A 22,628-nucleotide genomic window follows, 5' to 3' on the forward strand; every position below is an offset into this window, starting at 1 on the left:
AACCATGATATCCCTCCAAACCATGATGCCCCTCCAAACCATGATATCCCTCCAAACCATGATATCCCTCCAAACCATGATATCCCTCCAAACCATGAAATCCCTCCAAACCATGATACCCCTCCAAACCATGATATCCCTCCAAACCATGAGCCCCCTCCAAACCATGAGGCCCCTCCAAACCATGAGGCCCCTCCAAACCATGAGGCCCCTCCAAACCATGAGGCCCCTCCAAACCATGAGGCCCCTCCAAACCATGATATCCCTCCAAACCATGATATCCCTCCAAACCATGATACCCCTCCAAACCATGATATCCCTCCAAACCATGATGCCCCTCCAAACCATGATATCCCTCCAAACCATGATATCCCTCCAAACCATGATACCCCTCCAAACCATGATACCCCTCCAAACCATGAAATCCCTCCAAACCACGATATCCCTCCAAACCATGATATCCCTCCAAACCATGATGCCCCTCCAAACCATGATATCCCTCCAAACCATGAAATCCCTCCAAACCATGATATCCCTCCAAACCATGAAATTCCTCCAAACCATGAAATCCCTCCAAACCATGATGCCCCTCCAAACCATGAAATCCCTCCAAACCATGAAATTCCTCCAAACCATGAAATCCCTCCAAACCATGAAATCCCTCCAAACCATGAAATTCCTCCAAACCATGAAATCCCTCCAAACCATGAAATTCCTCCAAACCATGAAATCCCTCCAAACCATGAAATTCCTCCAAACCATGATACCCATCCAAACCATGATGCCCCTCCAAACCATGATGCCCCTCCAAACCATGATATCCCTCCAAACCATGATGCCCCTCCAAACCATAAAATTCCTCCAAACCATGATATCCCTCCAAACCATGATGCCCCTCCAAACCATGATGCCCCTCCAAACCATGATATCCCTCCAAACCATGATGCCCCTCCAAACCATGATATCCCTCCAAACCATGATATCCCTCCAAACCATGAAATCCCTCCAAACCATGATACCCCTCCAAACCATGATATCCCTCCAAACCATGAGCCCCCTCCAAACCATGAGGCCCCTCCAAACCATGAGGCCCCTCCAAACCATGAGGCCCCTCCAAACCATGAGGCCCCTCCAAACCATGAGGCCCCTCCAAACCATGATATCCCTCCAAACCATGATATCCCTCCAAACCATGATACCCCTCCAAACCATGATATCCCTCCAAACCATGATGCCCCTCCAAACCATGATATCCCTCCAAACCATGATATCCCTCCAAACCATGATACCCCTCCAAACCATGATACCCCTCCAAACCATGAAATCCCTCCAAACCACGATACCCCTCCAAACCACGATATCCCTCCAAACCATGATGCCCCTCCAAACCATGATGCCCCTCCAAACCATGATGCCCCTCCAAACCATGATACCCCTCCAAACCATGAAATTCCTCCAAACCATGAAATTCCTCCAAACCATGAAATTCCTCCAAACCATGATGCCCCTCCAAACCATGATGCCCCTCCAAACCATGATATCCCTCCAAACCATGATGCCCCTCCAAACCATGATGCCCCTCCAAACCATGATGCCCCTCCAAACCATGATATCCCTCCAAACCATGATGCCCCTCCAAACCATGAAATTCCTCCAAACCATGATATCCCTCCAAACCATGATATCCCTCCAAACCATGATATCCCTCCAAACCATGATGCCCCTCCAAACCATGATATCCCTCCAAACCATGAAATCCCTCCAAACAATGATATCCCTCCAAACCATGAAATTCCTCCAAACCATGAAATCCCTCCAAACCATGAAATCCCTCCAAACCATGAAATTCCTCCAAACCATGAAATCCCTCCAAACCATGAAATCCCTCCAAACCATGAAATCCCTCCAAACCATGAAATCCCTCCAAACCATGAAATCCCTCCAAACCATGAAATTCCTCCAAACCATGAAATTCCTCCAAACCATGAAATCCCTCCAAACCATGAAATTCCTCCAAACCATGATATCCCTCCAAACCATGATGCCCCTCCAAACCATGATGCCCCTCCAAACCATGATATCCCTCCAAACCATGATGCCCCTCCAAACCATGAAATTCCTCCAAACCATGACATCCCTCCAAACCATGAAATCCCTCCAAACCATGATATCCCTCCAAACCATGAAATCCCTCCAAACCATGAAATTCCTCCAAACCATGATATCCCTCCAAACCATGATGCCCCTCCAAACCATGATATCCCTCCAAACCATGATATCCCTCCAAACCATGATGCCCCTCCAAACCATGATATCCCTCCAAACCATGAAATCCCTCCAAACAATGATATCCCTCCAAACCATGAAATTCCTCCAAACCATGAAATCCCTCCAAACCATGAAATCCCTCCAAACCATGAAATTCCTCCAAACCATGAAATCCCTCCAAACCATGAAATCCCTCCAAACCATGAAATCCCTCCAAACCATGAAATCCCTCCAAACCATGTGAAATTCCTCCAAACCATGATACCCCTCCAAACCATGATACCCCTCCAAACCATGATGCCCCTCCAAACCATGATGCCCCTCCAAACCATGATGCCCCTCCAAACCATGATGCCCCTCCAAACCATGATATCCCTCCAAACCATGATATCCCTCCAAACCATGATGCCCCTCCAAACCATGATGCCCCTCCAAACCATGAAATTCCTCCAAACCATGATATCCCTCCAAACCATGAAATTCCTCAAAACCATGATATCCCTCCAAACCATGATATCCCTCCAAACCATGAAATTCCTCCAAACCATGAAATTCCTCCAAACCATGAAATCCCTCCAAACCATGATATCCCTCCAAACCATGATACCCCTCCAAACCATGAAATCCCTCCAAACCATGAAATTCCTCCAAACCATGAAATCTCCAAACCATGATATCCCTCCAAACCATGAAATCCCTCCAAACCATGAAATCCCTCTAAACCATGATGCCCCTCCAAACCATGATGCCCCTCCAAACCATGATATCCCTCCAAACCATGATATCCCTCCAAACCATGATATCCCTCCAAACCATGATATCCCTCCAAACCATGAAATTCCTCCAAACCATGAAATCCCTCCAAACCATGATATCCCTCCAAACCATGAAATCCCTCCAAACCATGAAATCCCTCTAAACCATGATGCCCCTCCAAACCATGAAATCCCTCCAAACCATGATATCCCTCCAAACCATGAGGCCCCTCCAAACCATGATATCCCTCCAAACCATGATATCCCTCCAAACCATGATGCCCCTCCAAACCATGATATCCCTCCAAACCATGAAATCCCTCCAAACCATGAAATCCCTCCAAACCATGAAATTCCTCCAAACCATGAAATCCCTCCAAACCATGAAATTCCTCCAAACCATGATATCCCTCCAAACCATGATGCCCCTCCAAACCATGATATCCCTCCAAACCATGATGCCCCTCCAAACCATGAAATTCCTCCAAACCATGATATCCCTCCAAACCATGATGCCCCTCCAAACCATGATATCCCTCCAAACCATGAAATCCCTCCAAACAATGATATCCCTCCAAACCATGAAATTCCTCCAAACCATGAAATCCCTCCAAACCATGAAATCCCTCCAAACCATGAAATTCCTCCAAACCATGAAATCCCTCCAAACCATGAAATTCCTCCAAACCATGAAATCCCTCCAAACCATGAAATCCCTCCAAACCATGAAATCCCTCCAAACCATGAAATCCCTCCAAACCATGAAATTCCTCCAAACCATGAAATCCCTCCAAACCATGATATCCCTCCAAACCATGATGCCCCTCCAAACCATGATGCCCCTCCAAACCATGATGCCCCTCCAAACCATGAAATTCCTCAAAACCATGATATCCCTCCAAACCATGATGCCCCTCCAAACCATGATGCCCCTCCAAACCATGATGCCCCTCCAAACCATGATATCCCTCCAAACCATGATGCCCCTCCAAACCATGATGCCCCTCCAAACCATGAAATTCCTCAAAACCATGATATCCCTCCAAACCATGATGCCCCTCCAAACCATGAAATTCCTCAAAACCATGATATCCCTCCAAACCATGATATCCCTCCAAACCATGAAATTCCTCCAAACCATGAAATTCCTCCAAACCATGATATCCCTCCAAACCATGATACCCCTCCAAACCATGAAATCCCTCCAAACCATGATATCCCTCCAAACCATGATATCCCTCCAAACCATATAATACATAGTAATAAACAAATAACCAATAAGGAGTTTCTGCTTAAAATAACACAGATGCTATGAATTCATTTCAAGAAACTTGTTTAACATAATGTTGAGTGAGACCAGTGATCCCTGGTGTTTTGAGCGGTCACTGCTTTTTGCTGCATTAGCTCTGTGTGCTTCACTTAAGCTTCTGTGTCTGTTTTACTTTCTGTTCATAATTGCAACCATCTGTGTTTCCATGGATGTATCGGATGTTTCAAAGCACAACAGAGGAGAGAGTGGCAGATTTTAAACTCACAAGTGTGACTGGGAAGCAGAGTTTTCATGTGCTTAAGTTGCCGCAGGTCCGAGCGGAACAAGCTCTGTGAAACAAAAGCGCTACAACTTGTTCTGTATGCTCCGCGCACTACAGTTTCACATGTTTTAATAAAGATGTTAAACAAATCATTGAGGCAATAAAATAATGATGGAAGCTTTCTTGTAATCGAAATACTCGCTTTACTTGAAAAAATTTTGCCGCCCTGTGCTGGCCGCAGTGAGGATTGCTGTGGTGCTGTTGCTGATGAATCCTTTGGTGGAGGCTTTTTCAGGAGGAGAACTAGTTCTTGAAAATTTGAATATTCTTGATGTCTCACTTCTGAAAATGAGTCTCATTCAATTTTAGGTTAATTGGGATAATGCCCTAAGAGTAAATGTGACTGACCACAGGCCACAAGTCGGCCCCGACAAAACTGAGATAAAGCCAAAATAAGATTTTTTTTTTCTTCAAATGTGTGATTTTCATTTAGTTGCAGAATCTGCTAGTTGAAGTTATGAATAAGCCCCTCTGTGCTTCAGATAACACTATTGGTTGTCTTAAACGTATACATTCAGCTGTTAAAAATGGGTAGTTTTCGGGTCTTTTTCCAGCGCTCCTCGGGGGCGTCACCTTTTTCCAGCCAGTGCATTGTTGATCTTTTTCCACCAATCAGCTGCCAACCACATGGCTACTGATTCAGCAGCAGCTGCGTTCTCCTGGAGACATTATTCATTACTCTAGACTGTCTCCAGAGCTTACATTCCCTGGACTGCATTGCAACGGAACTGAGGTACTTTTACTCTAAAGTATTGCTTTAACGCTGTGTTTTAAGGTGGTTTTGTGATGTCACTTTAGCCTCGTCACTTTTGCCTCGGGCACCGGAGCAGAGACAGCAATGCTAAGCTAACACGCTGCTTCAGTGCACGCTACGTTATAAATACGGGCTTGAATTTAATGTAACATCACGTAGTCTCTTGAAACTTGCTGTTTTGGGATGGTATAATGTCTGTATCTTCGTGTTTTTACTGCTAGCCGCGTTAGCCGCTTTAGCTCGCTACATTCCAAGCTAGCACCGGCCGTGTATTTCTTTTTTCTCGGCTTCTGCATAATAAATACGGGCTTGAATTTAATGTGACTACTTGATGAATAATTAACATCACGTAGTCTCTTGAAACTAGCTGTTTTGGGACGGTGTAATGTCTGTATCTTTGTGTTTTTTACTGTTTTTTACTGTAGCCGGCGTTAGCTGGTTTAACTTGTTAAATTCCAAACTTTTGTTTCCCTTTTTAAAAAATCAGGCCTTTCGGTGCTGACGAGACAAAAGACATGACATGCCCAGCGCCAAGAGTCACAGCACAGAAGAGTGCACAGACGAATGTGCAGAAGAGGATGAGGATGTGATCTCTGATGTAATTGGACTCTGATGGTGTACATATCATATCTATTATCTCATATATTCAATGTTTTGTTGTTTGTGTTGCATTGAATCACCTGTGAATTCTGTTTATCGACAAATGGCAATAAACCCTATTCTGATTCCGATTTTGATTCTAATTCTTTGATTCTATTCAGGGCCTTTTGTAATCCAAGTATTTCCATCTTAATATAGTAACTTCTAATTCTGATTCAAGTCCAGTTACCATCAATAACACTCCTCTTGAGTCTTTAGTGACAGCTGTAGGGGGAGGGGCTGTCAGTGTGACAGGGGGGAGGGCTTATCTCAATGAGATGCAAATGAGCCCCGCCCCCCTGTGACTTTGGGCTCACTCCGGTGAAAAACTTTGAGCCCCGTTTTCTCAGTGAATGGGTTTGAGAGTTGTTTACATTCAAATGACCACAACTTACTCAAATATGATCAGATCTACATGAGTGAGACATCATTGTAAAGCTTTGAATTCACACTTTCAGAATCCGTGAATAACTATACACACACATTTACACACACTTACACACACATGTAAACACACATGTACACACACACTTACACACACATGTAAACACACATGTACACACACATTTACACACACATGTATTCACTTTTGTACACACATTTACACACATGTACGCACACATTTACACACTCAAATCTATACACATTTACACATAAATGTAAACATACATTTACACACACTTTCACACACATTTACACACACCTTTACAGACAAATTTACATACATTTACACACACATTTAAACACATTTGCACACACATTTACACACATGTACACACACATATAAACACACATGTACACACACATTTACGCACACATGTATTCACATTTGTACACACACATTTACAGACAAATTTACACACATTTACACACATGTACACACAGTTACAAACACATTTACATTCAGTTATACACATTTACACACATTTACACACACACGTACACAGATTTACAGACACACACACACACACACACACACACACTTAGACACACTTACACACACATGTACACACATATTTACTTACACTCTTAGACACACACACTTACACACACGTGTACACACACATGTCACACATGTACACACACATTTACACACACATTTACACACACTTAGACACACACATTTACACACACGTACACACATGTACACACATTTACAAACACACTTACACACACATTTACAACACTTTGTACACACACTTACACACTTGTACACAAACATTTACACACACTTATACACTTGGACACACATTTACACACACATTTACTTACACACTTAGACACACACACTTACACACACACGTACCCACACATGTACACACACATTTACACACACACACTTGGACACACACATTTGCACACATTTTCACACACACTTACACACATTTACACACAAATTTACCCACATGTACACACTCATTTACACACACATTTACACAGACATTCACACACAAGTGTACACACACATTTACACACACACTAACACACACACATTTACAAATAGCTTCAGCCTTTGCACATCATCTAGTTATGATTTCTTCTCTTCTCCCCTTGTAGCTCCTCAACAGTAGAGTCATTCTCAATCTGCAGATCGAGCTTTGTATAGATATGCAGATCGAGCTGCAGATTTCATCCTCATTTCATGCAGTTGTATGAAAGCTGTACAAAAGCCTGAGGCTTAAATAAGCTTTAGCGGACAGTGTTTAACATGCATTGGTGGTTCAGTGGTAGAATTCTCGCCTGCCACGCGGGAGGCCCGGGTTCGATTCCCGGCCAATGCAATATCCTTTTCCTCTGCATACTTCAATCTGTTTATCCACGGAAGGATGTTCAGAAGTATATTAACTTTCAATTTCCATTCATATTTTTTATTATATATACATATTGACACGCTACATTTTTACATTGACAGTACATTCTATTGTCTCCCTGCCTCCACCTTGCATTGCCCTTTAAGTGCTTGACCAAATTACCTAGTGGATTCATCTTTGACAAGATGTGTTCGTGGCCTTATCAGTCATCGTGGAATACACGGCACATAACGGATGAACGTGGAATACACGGCACATAACGGATGAACGTGGAATACACGGCACATAACGGATGAACGTGGAATACACGGCACATAACGGATGAACGTGGAATACACGGCACATAACGGATGAACGTGGAATACACGGCACATAACGGATGAACGTGGAATACACGGCACATAACGGATGAACGTGGAATACACGGCACATAACGGATGAACGTGGAATACACGGCACATAACGAATAAACGTGGCATACACGGCACATAACGGATAAACGTGGCATACACGGCACATAACGGATAAACGTGGAATACACGGCACATAACGAATAAACGTGGCATACACGGCACATAACGGATAAACGTGGAATACACGGCACATAACGGATGAACGTGGAATACACGGCACATAACGGATGAACGTGGAATACACGGCACATAACGGATGAACGTGGAATACACGGCACATAACGGATGAACGTGGAATACACGGCACATAACGGATGAACGTGGAATACACGGCACATAACGAATAAACGTGGCATACACGGCACATAACGGATAAACGTGGAATACACGGCACATAACGAATAAACGTGGCATACACGGCACATAACGGATAAACGTGGAATACACGGCACATAACGAATAAACGTGGCATACACGGCACATAACGGATAAACGTGGAATACACGGCACATAACGGATAAACGTGGAATACACGGCACATAACGGATGAACGTGGAATACACGGCACATAACGGATGAACGTGGAATACACGGCACATAACGGATGAACGTGGAATACACGGCACATAACGGATGAACGTGGAATACACGGCACATAACGGATGAACGTGGAATACACGGCACATAACGGATGAACGTGGAATACACGGCACATAACGGATGAACGTGGAATACACGGCACATAACGGATGAACGTGGAATACACGGCACATAACGGATGAACGTGGAATACACGGCACATAACGAATAAACGTGGCATACACGGCACATAACGGATAAACGTGGCATACACGGCACATAACGGATAAACGTGGAATACACGGCACATAACGAATAAACGTGGCATACACGGCACATAACGGATAAACGTGGAATACACGGCACATAACGGATGAACGTGGAATACACGGCACATAACGGATGAACGTGGAATACACGGCACATAACGGATGAACGTGGAATACACGGCACATAACGGATGAACGTGGAATACACGGCACATAACGGATGAACGTGGAATACACGGCACATAACGAATAAACGTGGCATACACGGCACATAACGGATAAACGTGGAATACACGGCACATAACGAATAAACGTGGCATACACGGCACATAACGGATAAACGTGGAATACACGGCACATAACGAATAAACGTGGCATACACGGCACATAACGGATAAACGTGGAATACACGGCACATAACGGATAAACGTGGAATACACGGCACATAACGGATGAACGTGGAATACACGGCACATAACGGATGAACGTGGAATACACGGCACATAACGGATGAACGTGGAATACACGGCACATAACGGATGAACGTGGAATACACGGCACATAACGGATGAACGTGGAATACACGGCACATAACGGATGAACGTGGAATACACGGCACATAACGGATGAACGTGGAATACACGGCACATAACGGATGAACGTGGAATACACGGCACATAACGAATAAACGTGGCATACACGGCACATAACGGATAAACGTGGAATACACGGCACATAACGAATAAACGTGGCATACACGGCACATAACGGATAAACGTGGAATACACGGCACATAACGAATAAACGTGGCATACACGGCACATAACGGATAAACGTGGAATACACGGCACATAACGGATAAACGTGGAATACACGGCACATAACGGATGAACGTGGAATACACGGCACATAACGGATGAACGTGGAATACACGGCACATAACGGATGAACGTGGAATACACGGCACATAACGGATGAACGTGGAATACACGGCACATAACGGATGAACGTGGAATACACGGCACATAACGGATGAACGTGGAATACACGGCACATAACGGATAAACGTGGAATACACGGCACATAACGGATGAACGTGGAATACACGGCACATAACGGATAAACGTGGAATACACGGCACATAACGGATGAACGTGGAATACACGGCACATAACGGATGAACGTGGAATACACGGCACATAACGGATGAACGTGGAATACACGGCACATAACGGATAAACGTGGAATACACGGCACATAACGGATAAACGTGGCATACACGGCACATAACGGATAAACGTGGCATACACGGCACATAACGAATGAACGTGGAATACACGGCACATAACGGATAAACGTGGAATACACGGCACATAACGGATAAACGTGGAATACACGGCACATAACGGATGAACGTGGAATACACGGCACATAACGGATGAACGTGGAATACACGGCACATAACGGATGAACGTGGAATACACGGCACATAACGGATGAACGTGGAATACACGGCACATAACGGATGAACGTGGAATACACGGCACATAACGGATGAACGTGGAATACACGGCACATAACGGATGAACGTGGAATACACGGCACATAACGGATGAACGTGGAATACACGGCACATAACGGATAAACGTGGAATACACGGCACATAACGGATAAACGTGGAATACACGGCACATAACGGATAAACGTGGCATACACGGCACATAACGGATAAACGTGGAATACACGGCACATAACGAATAAACGTGGCATACACGGCACATAACGGATAAACGTGGAATACACGGCACATAACGGATAAACGTGGAATACACGGCACATAACGGATGAACGTGGAATACACGGCACATAACGGATGAACGTGGAATACACGGCACATAACGGATGAACGTGGAATACACGGCACATAACGGATGAACGTGGAATACACGGCACATAACGGATGAACGTGGAATACACGGCACATAACGGATAAACGTGGAATACACGGCACATAACGGATGAACGTGGAATACACGGCACATAACGGATAAACGTGGAATACACGGCACATAACGGATGAACGTGGAATACACGGCACATAACGGATGAACGTGGAATACACGGCACATAACGGATGAACGTGGAATACACGGCACATAACGGATAAACGTGGAATACACGGCACATAACGAATAAACGTGGCATACACGGCACATAACGGATAAACGTGGCATACACGGCACATAACGGATAAACGTGGCATACACGGCACATAACGGATAAACGTGGCATACACGGCACATAACGGATAAACGTGGAATACACGGCACATAACGGATAAACGTGGAATACACGGCACATAACGGATGAACGTGGAATACACGGCACATAACGGATGAACGTGGAATACACGGCACATAACGGATGAACGTGGAATACACGGCACATAACGGATGAACGTGGAATACACGGCACATAACGGATGAACGTGGAATACACGGCACATAACGGATGAACGTGGAATACACGGCACATAACGGATGAACGTGGAATACACGGCACATAACGGATGAACGTGGAATACACGGCACATAACGGATGAACGTGGAATACACGGCACATAACGGATGAACGTGGAATACACGGCACATAACGGATGAACGTGGAATACACGGCACATAACGGATGAACGTGGAATACACGGCACATAACGGATGAACGTGGAATACACGGCACATAACGGATGAACGTGGAATACACGGCACATAACGGATGAACGTGGAATACACGGCACATAACGGATAAACGTGGAATACACGGCACATAACGGATAAACGTGGAATACACGGCACATAACGGATAAACGTGGAATGCACGGCACATAACGGATAAACGTGGAATACACGGCACATAACGGATAAACGTGGAATACACGGCACATAACGGATAAACTCCTTTTTTCCAACAGTTCAGACCATGGTCTCTGTGGCGCAATCGGTTAGCGCGTTCGGCTGTTAACCGAAAGGTTGGTGGTTCGAGCCCACCCAGGGACGATTCCTTTTAGGATTCTGCTGTCTCAGTTATGTGAATAAGTTCTTGTTGTCAGGAAATAATTATTATTCAGGATTATGTGTACTAGTAGCCCTAAATCAAATGAATATGTGCTGGAAACAACACTATTTGTAGACAGTTTGAGTTAAACCTACTGCAAATATTAAAAACATTGTTCAAGAGCTTATTTTTACATGGTTTATCGCTTCATGTGTCCTACTGGTCAGAATTATTATACAAAATGCATGGTGCTAAATGAGTGTGAAAGTACTACTTCTGTTTCTAAAATTGTAACGATACAGAGAGGATTGCCCCTGCACAAGGATGACATGCAAACGTTCTCATTTAGAGTACTTTTATATTTTCTTTTGTCTTTTGTTTATGTGTTTTGAGTGAGGAAAGGTGTTTTAAAAGAAATCTAATGGTATGAATTGCAGAAAAAGATTCAGTTGTAGTCATCTTGACTGTTTTCAAACCCCTCCCCCCGGCTGACTCTTTCAGTCCTTTCACAAGAGCTGTTTGTCTTCCCTTCCCCCACCCATTTACACAAGCATGTGGGCGTGTGCCGCGGCGTGTGACGCAGCGTGGCCTCTCGCTCTCGTGCAGAGAGTAACGCTGCAGAAATATATGCTGCGTTTCCCTCGAGTAAATACTAGTATACAAGCAGTGAACAACATTGTACTTATTGTGGTCATTTACCTTGTTTAAGGAAAATACCTAATAAATGGAGAAAACTAGGCTTTTCCCTTCTCTTTTCCTATTAGAGGAAGGAATGAAGGCTCTGCTCTGATTGGATCATCTGCGAGGCGGCGTTTGAAGCGGTGACAACCATGAGCGAGCGGGTAGTGCTTGGTTAGCCCTTTATAAACCACACGCTAACCTCTTACTCTTGTGTTAGTTCGCTAACACATATACTAAAATTGGAACGATACAGAGAAGATTAGCATGGCCCCTGCGCAAGGATGACACGCAAATTCGTGAAGCGTTCCTCATTTTGAAATTTAACTAATAGTTATGATTTTTTATTACAGAAATACACAATGAAACAAGACTAAAGTATTTAAAGAGAAAAATTAAAAAAAAAATCCAATTTTGAAACGTGCCACATTTTAGTTTACAACCAAAATGTGTCTAAAGCCCTTTATGTCTAATGTCTAACCCTCGCCTTGTTCTTAATTGCAATTTTTATGAATTATTTAATGTCCTATGTTTGAAGTTAAGTTAGCATTAAGGCACAAACTAAGATATCATCCAGTAAAGTTATGTCTTCAGTTAGACTCAAAACTTTGATTATCCTATTATCGTTGTCTGTTGCATTATCTTGATTATATGAGATCAGCACAGACTCAAGATTTAAAGTTTGAACAACAAAAGTACAACTGAACCTTATTCTACAATGGAACACTCTTGGACGAATGAGGGATTACACCGACATATTTCCGAACAACAAAAGGTTTAAAGGTCGAACAAATTGACCAACAATCATTCTTCAGTCGTTTTCTGCTGCATCTTGATTATTTTAGTTGAAGTGAAAAACCCCTTGTATGAACCCAGACCCTAAGGTAAGTGCATTTAATACCTGTTCTGAGCATTATAGCATGCAATCCTCGTTAGTATAGTGGTGAGTATCCCCGCCTGTCACGTGGGAGACCGGGGTTCAATTCCCCGACGGGGAGGCTGCTTTTTTTTTTGCCAGCGTTAGTGAACCAAAAAACTTGCTTTACTTGTTGAAGCTCCACAGTCTACATACGGCGTGGCTGCAAAGTTGGACAATGCATTTTGAAATTTTACAAATCTAAAAATTGCTCCTGTAAGAAAGAAAGACCCATTTAACCTGTTCCCATCCATCTATTTCGCCCTGTGCACAATAGTTTGACCCAAATGGCATTGCTTATTAAAAGAGGATCTTATGTTCCACATGTGAGTGTGATGCATCATTAGAAAGCTTAGGCCTTCTAGTTTCTGCAGATGTGCACATGTCACACTGTCAGGGCTTCAGAACTTACACTACAGAAGCACAAACATGAACAAAACATCCTTTTTTAGTCTCTCCTGAATATTGTCTATTTGTAATGGTCCTGAGCAGGACATACTTCATTGTGTGTTTATGCTGTTCACTGTACATGCTGTTGTCATGACAACAACTGTGTAAAGTTTCAGATCTCTAGGAACAGGCATTTTGGTGCTGTTGACCTTTTTGTATCAAAAAGTAAGTGATCCAAATATGTGCCAACTGTGCCAAACTAATACCTCTTATAACTGCTAAAAGCAATGTCTGTGAAAATGTGTAAATATGAGTTTACCATGAATTTCCTATAAGAGGAGAAAAATAAATAAATGAAACATTTTTATTTTATTTTTGTATTGGTATAATAATACACATAGCTAACAAAATGCGCGTCCAAAAGGCTAATAAAATCAGAAAACGCGATGCGTAAAATCTAATCGCCTCCTGCCGAAAAATCTAGGCTCTGAATGTCTTTAGCACGTGAATAGAGACGATGTTGTGTGAAGAAGCCCTAAGTCCCACCCATCTTTCGAAAGCTATTCTCATAGGCTAGAATAATATGTCAATCAAAGTCTTCTACGTCACCGTGAGCATGCGCATTCTCAATGTAAACAGAGGAGCCTCGTGCGTCGGAAGCGGCGCATTTATTTTTTGCGGAGGCTGTAAAAAACAAACCCTTGGACAGAAAAATTGGTGGATGGTCTCATTCTGTAGCTAAGTCAAACAGGTCATTTGTTATGGACAGAGAAATGCGCTGGACAAGCCTTCATCGTGAATATTTTCAGAGAAGAAAACTTTGTTTACTTGAGAATATCGAAATCGGAAAACTTCAGGACAGACTGAGTACAAGAATGTACAGATTGAAAGCCGTTTCGTCCGTCATAAACAGAAAACAGGACATGTGTTTGTAAAAGTTGAACAAACTATTGGCAATTGCTTATTTGGTCATATTATTCAATATAAATCAATGACATATTCGTTTTGTTGAGAAAATAACCTTTAAAATTATGTAGTACTTGCTGGTATTGACCATGAAAATAAAATTGCAAGAGAACTTTTCTAATTTGGAAAATGCGCGCTGGCCACAGGAGGATGAAACAGGTAAATGGAATCCCTTAAATGTTTACGTGCAGGGTTTAGAATAAGCGGTATTGCATCGCTAAATGCGACGCAATTTCTCTCAAATGCGTTGCATTCGTCAGAAAAAAGTGTGTTTGTATCGCAGCTTTTGCGATACAAACGTGTGTTCAATTGTAAAACCAAATTGCCTAAAAGTACCAATCACTCATCAAATTGATCATCAACAATGGCATGACACAATGTAGGACATTGTGTTGACATGACGAGTCCTGCTGCTGTCTCAGATCGCGAGTCTGAGCGAGAGGAGTCACGTGCGGTAAAGTTAGCGTCATATTCACCGATTCGGACATCCGAGGTCAATAGCTCCTAAAAGCAAAAGTCTTTGCAGATCATTCACATGCCAAAATACACATATTTACACTGCCAAGTGGCTATAACCTCGTTTTTAAAAATTAGATGCGTATTTTGGGCGCAGCGAATTACACTGATCCGAATGTGCAGCCGGAGCTAAGACGAGTGCTTAGGGACCGTCATCAAATGTTCAGCCGGAGCTGAGACGAGTGCTTAGGGACGTCATCAAACGTGCAGCCGGAGCCAAGACGAGTGCTTAGGGACCGTCATCAAATGTTCAGCTGGAGCTGAGACGAGTGCTTAGGGACGTCATCAAACGTGCAGCCGGAGCCGAGACGAGTGCTTAGGGACCGTCATCAAATGTTCAGCCGGAGCTGAGACGAGTGCTTAGGGACCGTCATCAAACGTGCAGCCGGAGCCGAGACGAGTGCTTAGGGACCGTCATCAAATGTTCAGCCGGAGCTGAGACGAGTGCTTAGGGACGTCATCAAACGTGCAGCCGGAGCCAAGACGAGTGCTTAGGGACCGTCATCAAATGTTCAGCTGGAGCTGAGACGAGTGCTTAGGGACGTCATCAAACGTGCAGCCGGAGCCGAGACGAGTGCTTAGGGACCGTCATCAAATGTTCAGCCGGAGCTGAGACGAGTGCTTAGGGACCGTCATCAAACGTGCAGCCGGAGCCGAGACGAGTGCTTAGGGACCGTCATCAAATGTTCAGCCGGAGCTGAGACGAGTGCTTAGGGACCGTCATCAAACGTGCAGCCGGAGCCGAGACGAGTGCTTAGGGACCGTCATCAAATGTTCAACCGGAGCCGAGACGAGTGGTTGGGGACCGTCATCGAATGTGCAGCTGGAGCCGAGACGAGCGCTTAGGGACCGTCATCAAATGTTTAGCCGGAGTCGAGGAAACGTTTTAGCTGGAATGAAACAATTTGAATAACACAATAAATACACCATGATGGTCGCCACAGTAACCTTTATTTTTCCATCAGAAGCTTAATACATATTTTTTGGGAGTGTAAATACAATTAATATTTAAATGAGACTCCTGCAAATAGTCATCTGATGATGATGATGATGATGTGGAAGAAAGTTGTAAATAAGGCCATCTGACTTGTGTCACACTAATGTTAAACAACTAATTTTATTTGCAAGAAAAAAATGTTTTAAATGTTAATTTGTTAGTTTTTTTATAGAATGTTTACAAATACATTTGAAATAATTAATGGAAAATATTGATTGTTATACACTTTCGTGTTTTGCTATGCAATTATCAAATTGCTAGACAATTTTAATAAATTAACGGATTGTTTACTAGCTGCTGCTATAAAGAGAAAATCTTTAATTGAGCCCTGAGGTGTGGTCCTACATAAAGACCAATCAACAATCTTAGAAAAAAACTTATTTTCTGCTTTGTAAATAAAGATATCGAAAAATGTAATCTTAACTCCGCGAGCTGCCCCAACGGTTAAGGGCTTAAGGACTCAACTTGAAAATGCCCTCTCAGACACCACAGCCATTTGAGATATACTTTAACAAAAAACAATACAACAATTATCATAATGCTCTGGATTCATATAAAAACTCCCTTTGTCATCAGTTTATTTAATGTGTTTCTGTATAAAAGACTGATTTAAAACTATGCCATGTTAAAAAAAAAGCTCTGATTAGTTTTTTCCATGTGTACTTTTTACTTTTACTTAAGTACAATTTTGGCAGCAGAACTTGTACTTGTGATTGAGTACACGTTTAGCCATGTAACAGTCTTTTTTACTTAAGTACAAATACTCAGCACTTTTACTCTGATTTGTACAACTGTTGGCCACGCACTGTGCGCCACATTTTTCATCTTTTTGTCAAAAACTAGAGCAGGGTTTCGATTCAAATTTCAAGAATCGATTCCGATTTTTACGTTTCAAAATCGTTTTTTTTTTTCGATTTTCTCAGATTCCATCCGATTTGATCTGATTTTGATTGGATCCGGGGGTAAATGTTATTAAAAATGAAAAATGTATTTGAACCGTTTCCTTCACTTCATGACTGTGTAGAGAAGCAACATATTCAAACTAGTATTATATCAATATTAAACAGCAAATCTTACAAGTCTTGGTAGTTACTGCTGGAAGACTGATGAAAAGGTCAAGGGTCAATCTACCTTCAAGAAAGAGAATTCAGGACAATAAATGGAGGACATCATTGAGGTGACGACATCTGCAACAGTGGATTCTACTGCGACATGAACCACTGCAGTATTATTATGATTGAAAATAATGAAGAATTCACCCAAAAGCGGTTGCTACCAAAAGCATTTTTATTTTAAAACTGCTCACACACTGCCAGCACTGAAACTGGAAGTATCAAATGTAAACGTTGAGCATTTTTCAATTTTTTAAAATAAAAAAATAAAAATCTTTAAAATTTATTTTATTTATATTTCTTTAATAAAAAAACAAACAAAAACAATCTTTGTACGCACGAATCAATAATCGGTCATTAATGTGCGAATCTATTAAAAATCGGAAAATCGTTTTTTTCAACCCAGCTCTAACTTTAACTGATACATATTATAATGCCCTTATTATAACAGCGTGTGCAAATCATTATGTGGCGAAATATCTCAAAACTTAACTGAATAAAACATTTACATGTGTAATTTTTACTAAAGCAATGTCCACTAAATAATTATTCACTAAGTTACGGTCATAAAACCTCTCCAAACGTGTCTTATTCAACAGTGAACAACTTCCCAAAAGCACAGATTATTACGGACGCATTACTACGTGAATTTAGTGTCACGTTTCACCAAAATCATGAACATTAACAAGCAATATTATTATAGTAATTGTCTTTAAACAGTAACAATAGCTTCAACTCTTTTTTTTGTACACTTGTCATCAACAATGTCACTGCAAAATGATGTTTGAAGTGGCGCACAAAGTTGGTAATATGTGTAAGTTTGCAGTGAATTATCCGTTTCTAATAAAGTGAATCGCCGTACATAAAGTGGTAATAACATGGTAATATCAAGTTCCAAAATGTTCTTTTCTTTACAACGAACACGTGCTAACGACTCGCTCCTTGCTAACAACAAAACGCTGTAGTTCAAGTCAATTCAGCCACAAAAAACATCATCAACTTAAACTCACCGCTCGTAGAGTAAGATGTCCAGACAGATCCGAGGGTTTTTAAGAGAATCCATGATGTAACGGGATTTAGGCTGAGCTCCGTGTGCTCTGACGCTGATTGGCTGTTGTGGGCCGACTTTGGGGCCGACCTTGGGGCTGACCTTGGGGTATCACGAGAGGTAGTGGAATTGATGCCCACATTTTTCAAACCATTTTGTATTTCCTGCATGATAAGCAGTGCTTTTTATAATCAGAAGGGTGAAATAGTGGCCCCTTCCAAAACAATCCCTCCCCGTATTCCTACACACTTCTATTAGCCTCTCCCTTAAGGTTCTACTAGACTCCCTGAAGCTTCTTCTAGCCTCTCCCTGAAGCTTCTACTAGCCTCTCCCTGAAGCTTCTACTAGCCTCTCCCTTAAGGCTCTACTAGACTATCCCTGAAGCTTCTCACGCTCCTTCACAGCCGAGTGGAGGTGCCTTGGTTATTGTGCGCTGAGCTCATCAAATGCACACCACACCCCAAGCTTGAATGGAGTAGACATTATTTCTTAATCATCCCAATGAAAATAGATGATTTGCTTAGACATTTTTTTGATTTAGACATAAAAAGAAGGAGGTATCAACATGTACTTTGCCCCTTTTCTACTTTGTATGTCTACCTTTATTTTGCTTGTATAAATAAGTGAGTAATACCAGTTTAATTAGAAGACAAATATGTAAACAAATCTACTCTTAAATTACTTTTACTCAAGCAAAAGCAGCTCATAAGAACTATTCATGGGATGTAGGCATAAGGATTCCTTAACTTGAAGGATTGGCAGGGCTTTCTTATAAAAATCGACCAATTTCAACCAAAATATATATTTTGAATGTCGAAAGATCCTCTCAAAATTGAATCATTTACCTGAAAGCCATGAATACATTTTATATTAAACAAAAACAGTTAATCAAAACATCATGCACATTGGATTTAGGATTACATTTTTATAGTCCTCCCTATAAAGAAAATGCCAGGGGTTTGTCATTAGCGTGGACGCACTAGGAAAAATACAGTTTACCCACTAAGTCCCAAGAAACACGGAGCAAAAGATGAGCAAACAATAATGGAGACCTCCAGTACCAAGGCAAACGTGAGATTTGTCAACAGCAGGAACATTTTCACATCATCTGTGAGGAATTCAGAATTCCCCGTGATTCTTCTGTGACTTTCGAAGGTAAAAAGCACATGCTCCTCAGAACACCAGGAGAAGCAGAGGTGCTCCTCAGAACACCAGGAGAAGCAGAGGTGCTCCTCAGAACACCAGGAGAAGCAGAGGTGCTCCTCAGAACACCAGGAGAAGCAGAGGTGCTCCTCACGACACCAGGAGAAGCAGAGGTGCTCCTCAGAACACCAGGAGAAGCAGAGGTGCTCCTCAGAACACCAGGAGAAGCAGAGGTGCTCCTCAGAACACCAGGAGAAGCAGAGGTGCTCCTCAGAACACCAGGAGAAGCAGAGGTGCTCCTCACGACACCAGGAGAAGCAGAGGTGCTCCTCAGAACACCAGGAGAAGCAGAGGTGCTCCTCAGAACACCAGGAGAAGCAGAGGTGCTCCTCAGAACACCAGGAGAAGCAGAGGTGCTCCTCAGAACACCAGGAGAAGCAGAGGTGCTCCTCAGAACACCAGGAGAAGCAGAGGTGCTCCTCAGGATGATGCAGAACACAGAGAACTGAACAGCAACAAGAGTTGGAGCCACCAATGTGGAGTATGTGAGTTCAGACTGTGGTCACATGATGATACATTTCTGTTCATTTGAATACATTATAGTGATGGGCCCTGCGACGAGGTGGCCACTGTCCAGGGTGTACCCCGCCTAAGGCCCAAAGTCACTGGGATAGGCTCCAGTCACCCGTGACCCCGAAAGGGAACAAGCGGTAGAAAATGAATAGTGATGTGTTTGTTTTTTGACTTCAGACTTTGTCGAATGTGGGAGATTGGATTTGTGGGAAAACTGGAGAATACATGTTGAGGGCAGCAGGGTTGACGTGGTGGACTGGGGAGGTGGTGTGTCCAGTTCTTTGTGGATTGGAGCCAGGGGGAGCTCTCAGGGGCCCTTCATCAGGTCTGGTCTCTCCTTGGATTCAGTGCATGTCTTAAGCATGAACCCGTTTGTTTTCTCTGTTATTCATTCATCTGTCTCGTGTTTTTATAGTTCCTGAATAAGTTGTGTTTGACCAGAAAGTTTAAAGACACTCAAAAAATGGCTAATCAATATAATTAACACAATGGCAAAATAAATAAATACATGGGAAATAGAGGGTATTTTTGCTTTGACTAACAAAGAATTAGAGAATATAGGTACATCAAAGTGGAGAACCATAAGATAATGTTGGAGAAACTGTGGATGATGGAAAGCATGCCGTTTACATGTGTTTGGGGACTGTTCTGTTGCTCAGAATTGTTTTACTGAGATCAGAACTATACATTTGGGTCCTAAAGCACCTTCCATGGACACAATCACAATAGTTAGAGACTTGAAGCTACCAGCTACTGCTAGCGTCAGGTGCTACGCAGGGGCCAGAATGGGTGACATCAAAGAAAACCTTAGACTTTTAACCTGTTCCCATCCGCCTCTTTAGCCCTGTGCACACTGGTCAGACCCAAATGGCATTGCTTATTAAAAGAGGATCTTATGTTCCACATGTGAGTGTGATGCATCATTAGAAAGCTTAGGCCTTCTAGTTTCTGCAGATGTGCACATGTCACACTGTCAGGGCTTCAGAACTTACACTACAGAAGCACAAACATGAACAAAACATCCTTTTTTAGTCTCTCCTGAATATTGTCTATTTGTAATGGTCCTGAGCAGGACATACTTCATTGTGTTTATGCTGTTCACTGTACATGCTGTTGTCATGACAACAACTGTGTCAAGTTTCAGATCTCTAGAACAGAAGCATTTTGGTGCTGTTGACCTTTTTGTATCAAAAAGTATATTGTTTGATCCAAATATGTGCCAACTGTGCCAAACTGTTTTACTACTTAAACAATGTATGCCCCCCCAACTCAGGATCTCGCTTCTTCAACTACAAGGGGGATCATTCCCTTGTCCTCCTGGCCGTGATCGATGCTCGGTATCGGTTCCGAGTAATCGATGTGGGGGGATACATGAGGACGAGTGACGGGGGGATCTTAGCCAACTCTGCATTTGGTCAGGCCCTGCGTGAAGGCACTCTCCAGCTGCCCCCTGACCAGAACCTGCCTGGGGCTGAACACAAAGGCCCACAGCCGCATGTTTTTGTAGCGGATGAGGCCTTCCCACTGCAACAACACATGATGAGACCCTTCCCTGGACGTGGGCGCCTCCTCATAGAAGAGCGGGTCTTCAACTACCTTCTCTTTGGGCACGGCTGGTTGTCGAACAGTGGAGGATGTTACTGCAGCGCCTGGAAATCCAACCTGAACTCGCAGAGAAGTGTGTGAAGAAGACTTGTCTCCTTCACAACTTCATGCGAGCCACAGCGCCGGAGCATGTGCCTGGAGCGTGGGGAGGTCTCACAAGAGGAGCCAGTTCCAGGTGTAGGGTGGATCAGGGCAAGCAACGCATCCCAAGAGGCCTCAAGGGTGAGGGAGGTGTTTAAGGCCCATTTCACTGAAGAGGGAGCAGTGCCATGGCAGCCACAAAGAGCCACCCACTAAACAATAAAGAGCTTAATTTGACATTTAAGTTTTAGTCAAAAAACTGTCCCTTTAGGTAAATTTTTCTACAGTCTGTTTTTTATAATAGGCAACGTCTGCAAAGACCACATGCTCACTCTAGATTGAGACCAAATGCCAGGCTGTTTACACAGAATGAGATGAAGTTAAATGAATAAAACAGTGATAAGCTTCTCAGCTTTTATCCTTGTTTGTTTTTGTTTATGATTAAATTTTGGTAAATGAAATAAGTACATCT

General features: G+C 42.9%; 3 non-coding genes and 1 pseudogene across 3 annotated transcripts; all 4 read left to right on the forward strand.

Annotated features, from left to right (window-relative positions):
• Window positions 1-7,718: 7,718 nt before the first annotated feature.
• Window positions 7,719-7,789, forward strand: trnag-gcc (transfer RNA glycine (anticodon GCC)). The gene has a single exon. It is a non-coding gene; the product is annotated as a tRNA-Gly (tRNA).
• A 4,270-nt stretch (window positions 7,790-12,059) lies between these two features.
• trnan-guu (transfer RNA asparagine (anticodon GUU)) lies at window positions 12,060-12,133 on the forward strand. Its single transcript has one exon. It is a non-coding gene; the product is annotated as a tRNA-Asn (tRNA).
• Window positions 12,134-12,394: 261 nt separating this feature from the next.
• Window positions 12,395-12,491, forward strand: LOC140356950 (U6 spliceosomal RNA; annotated as a pseudogene).
• Window positions 12,492-13,022: 531 nt separating this feature from the next.
• On the forward strand, window positions 13,023-13,128 carry LOC140356948 (U6 spliceosomal RNA). Its single transcript, XR_011926251.1, has one exon. It is a non-coding gene; the product is annotated as a U6 spliceosomal RNA (small nuclear RNA).
• The last annotated feature ends 9,500 nt before the right edge of the window (window positions 13,129-22,628 follow it).

Source organism: Eucyclogobius newberryi, unplaced genomic scaffold (genome assembly GCF_026437365.1).
Source record: "Eucyclogobius newberryi isolate DKJ021-1_F unplaced genomic scaffold, fEucNew1.0.hap1 SCAF_12, whole genome shotgun sequence".
In the NCBI taxonomy this organism is placed as follows: Eukaryota; Metazoa; Chordata; class Actinopteri; order Gobiiformes; family Gobiidae; genus Eucyclogobius; species Eucyclogobius newberryi.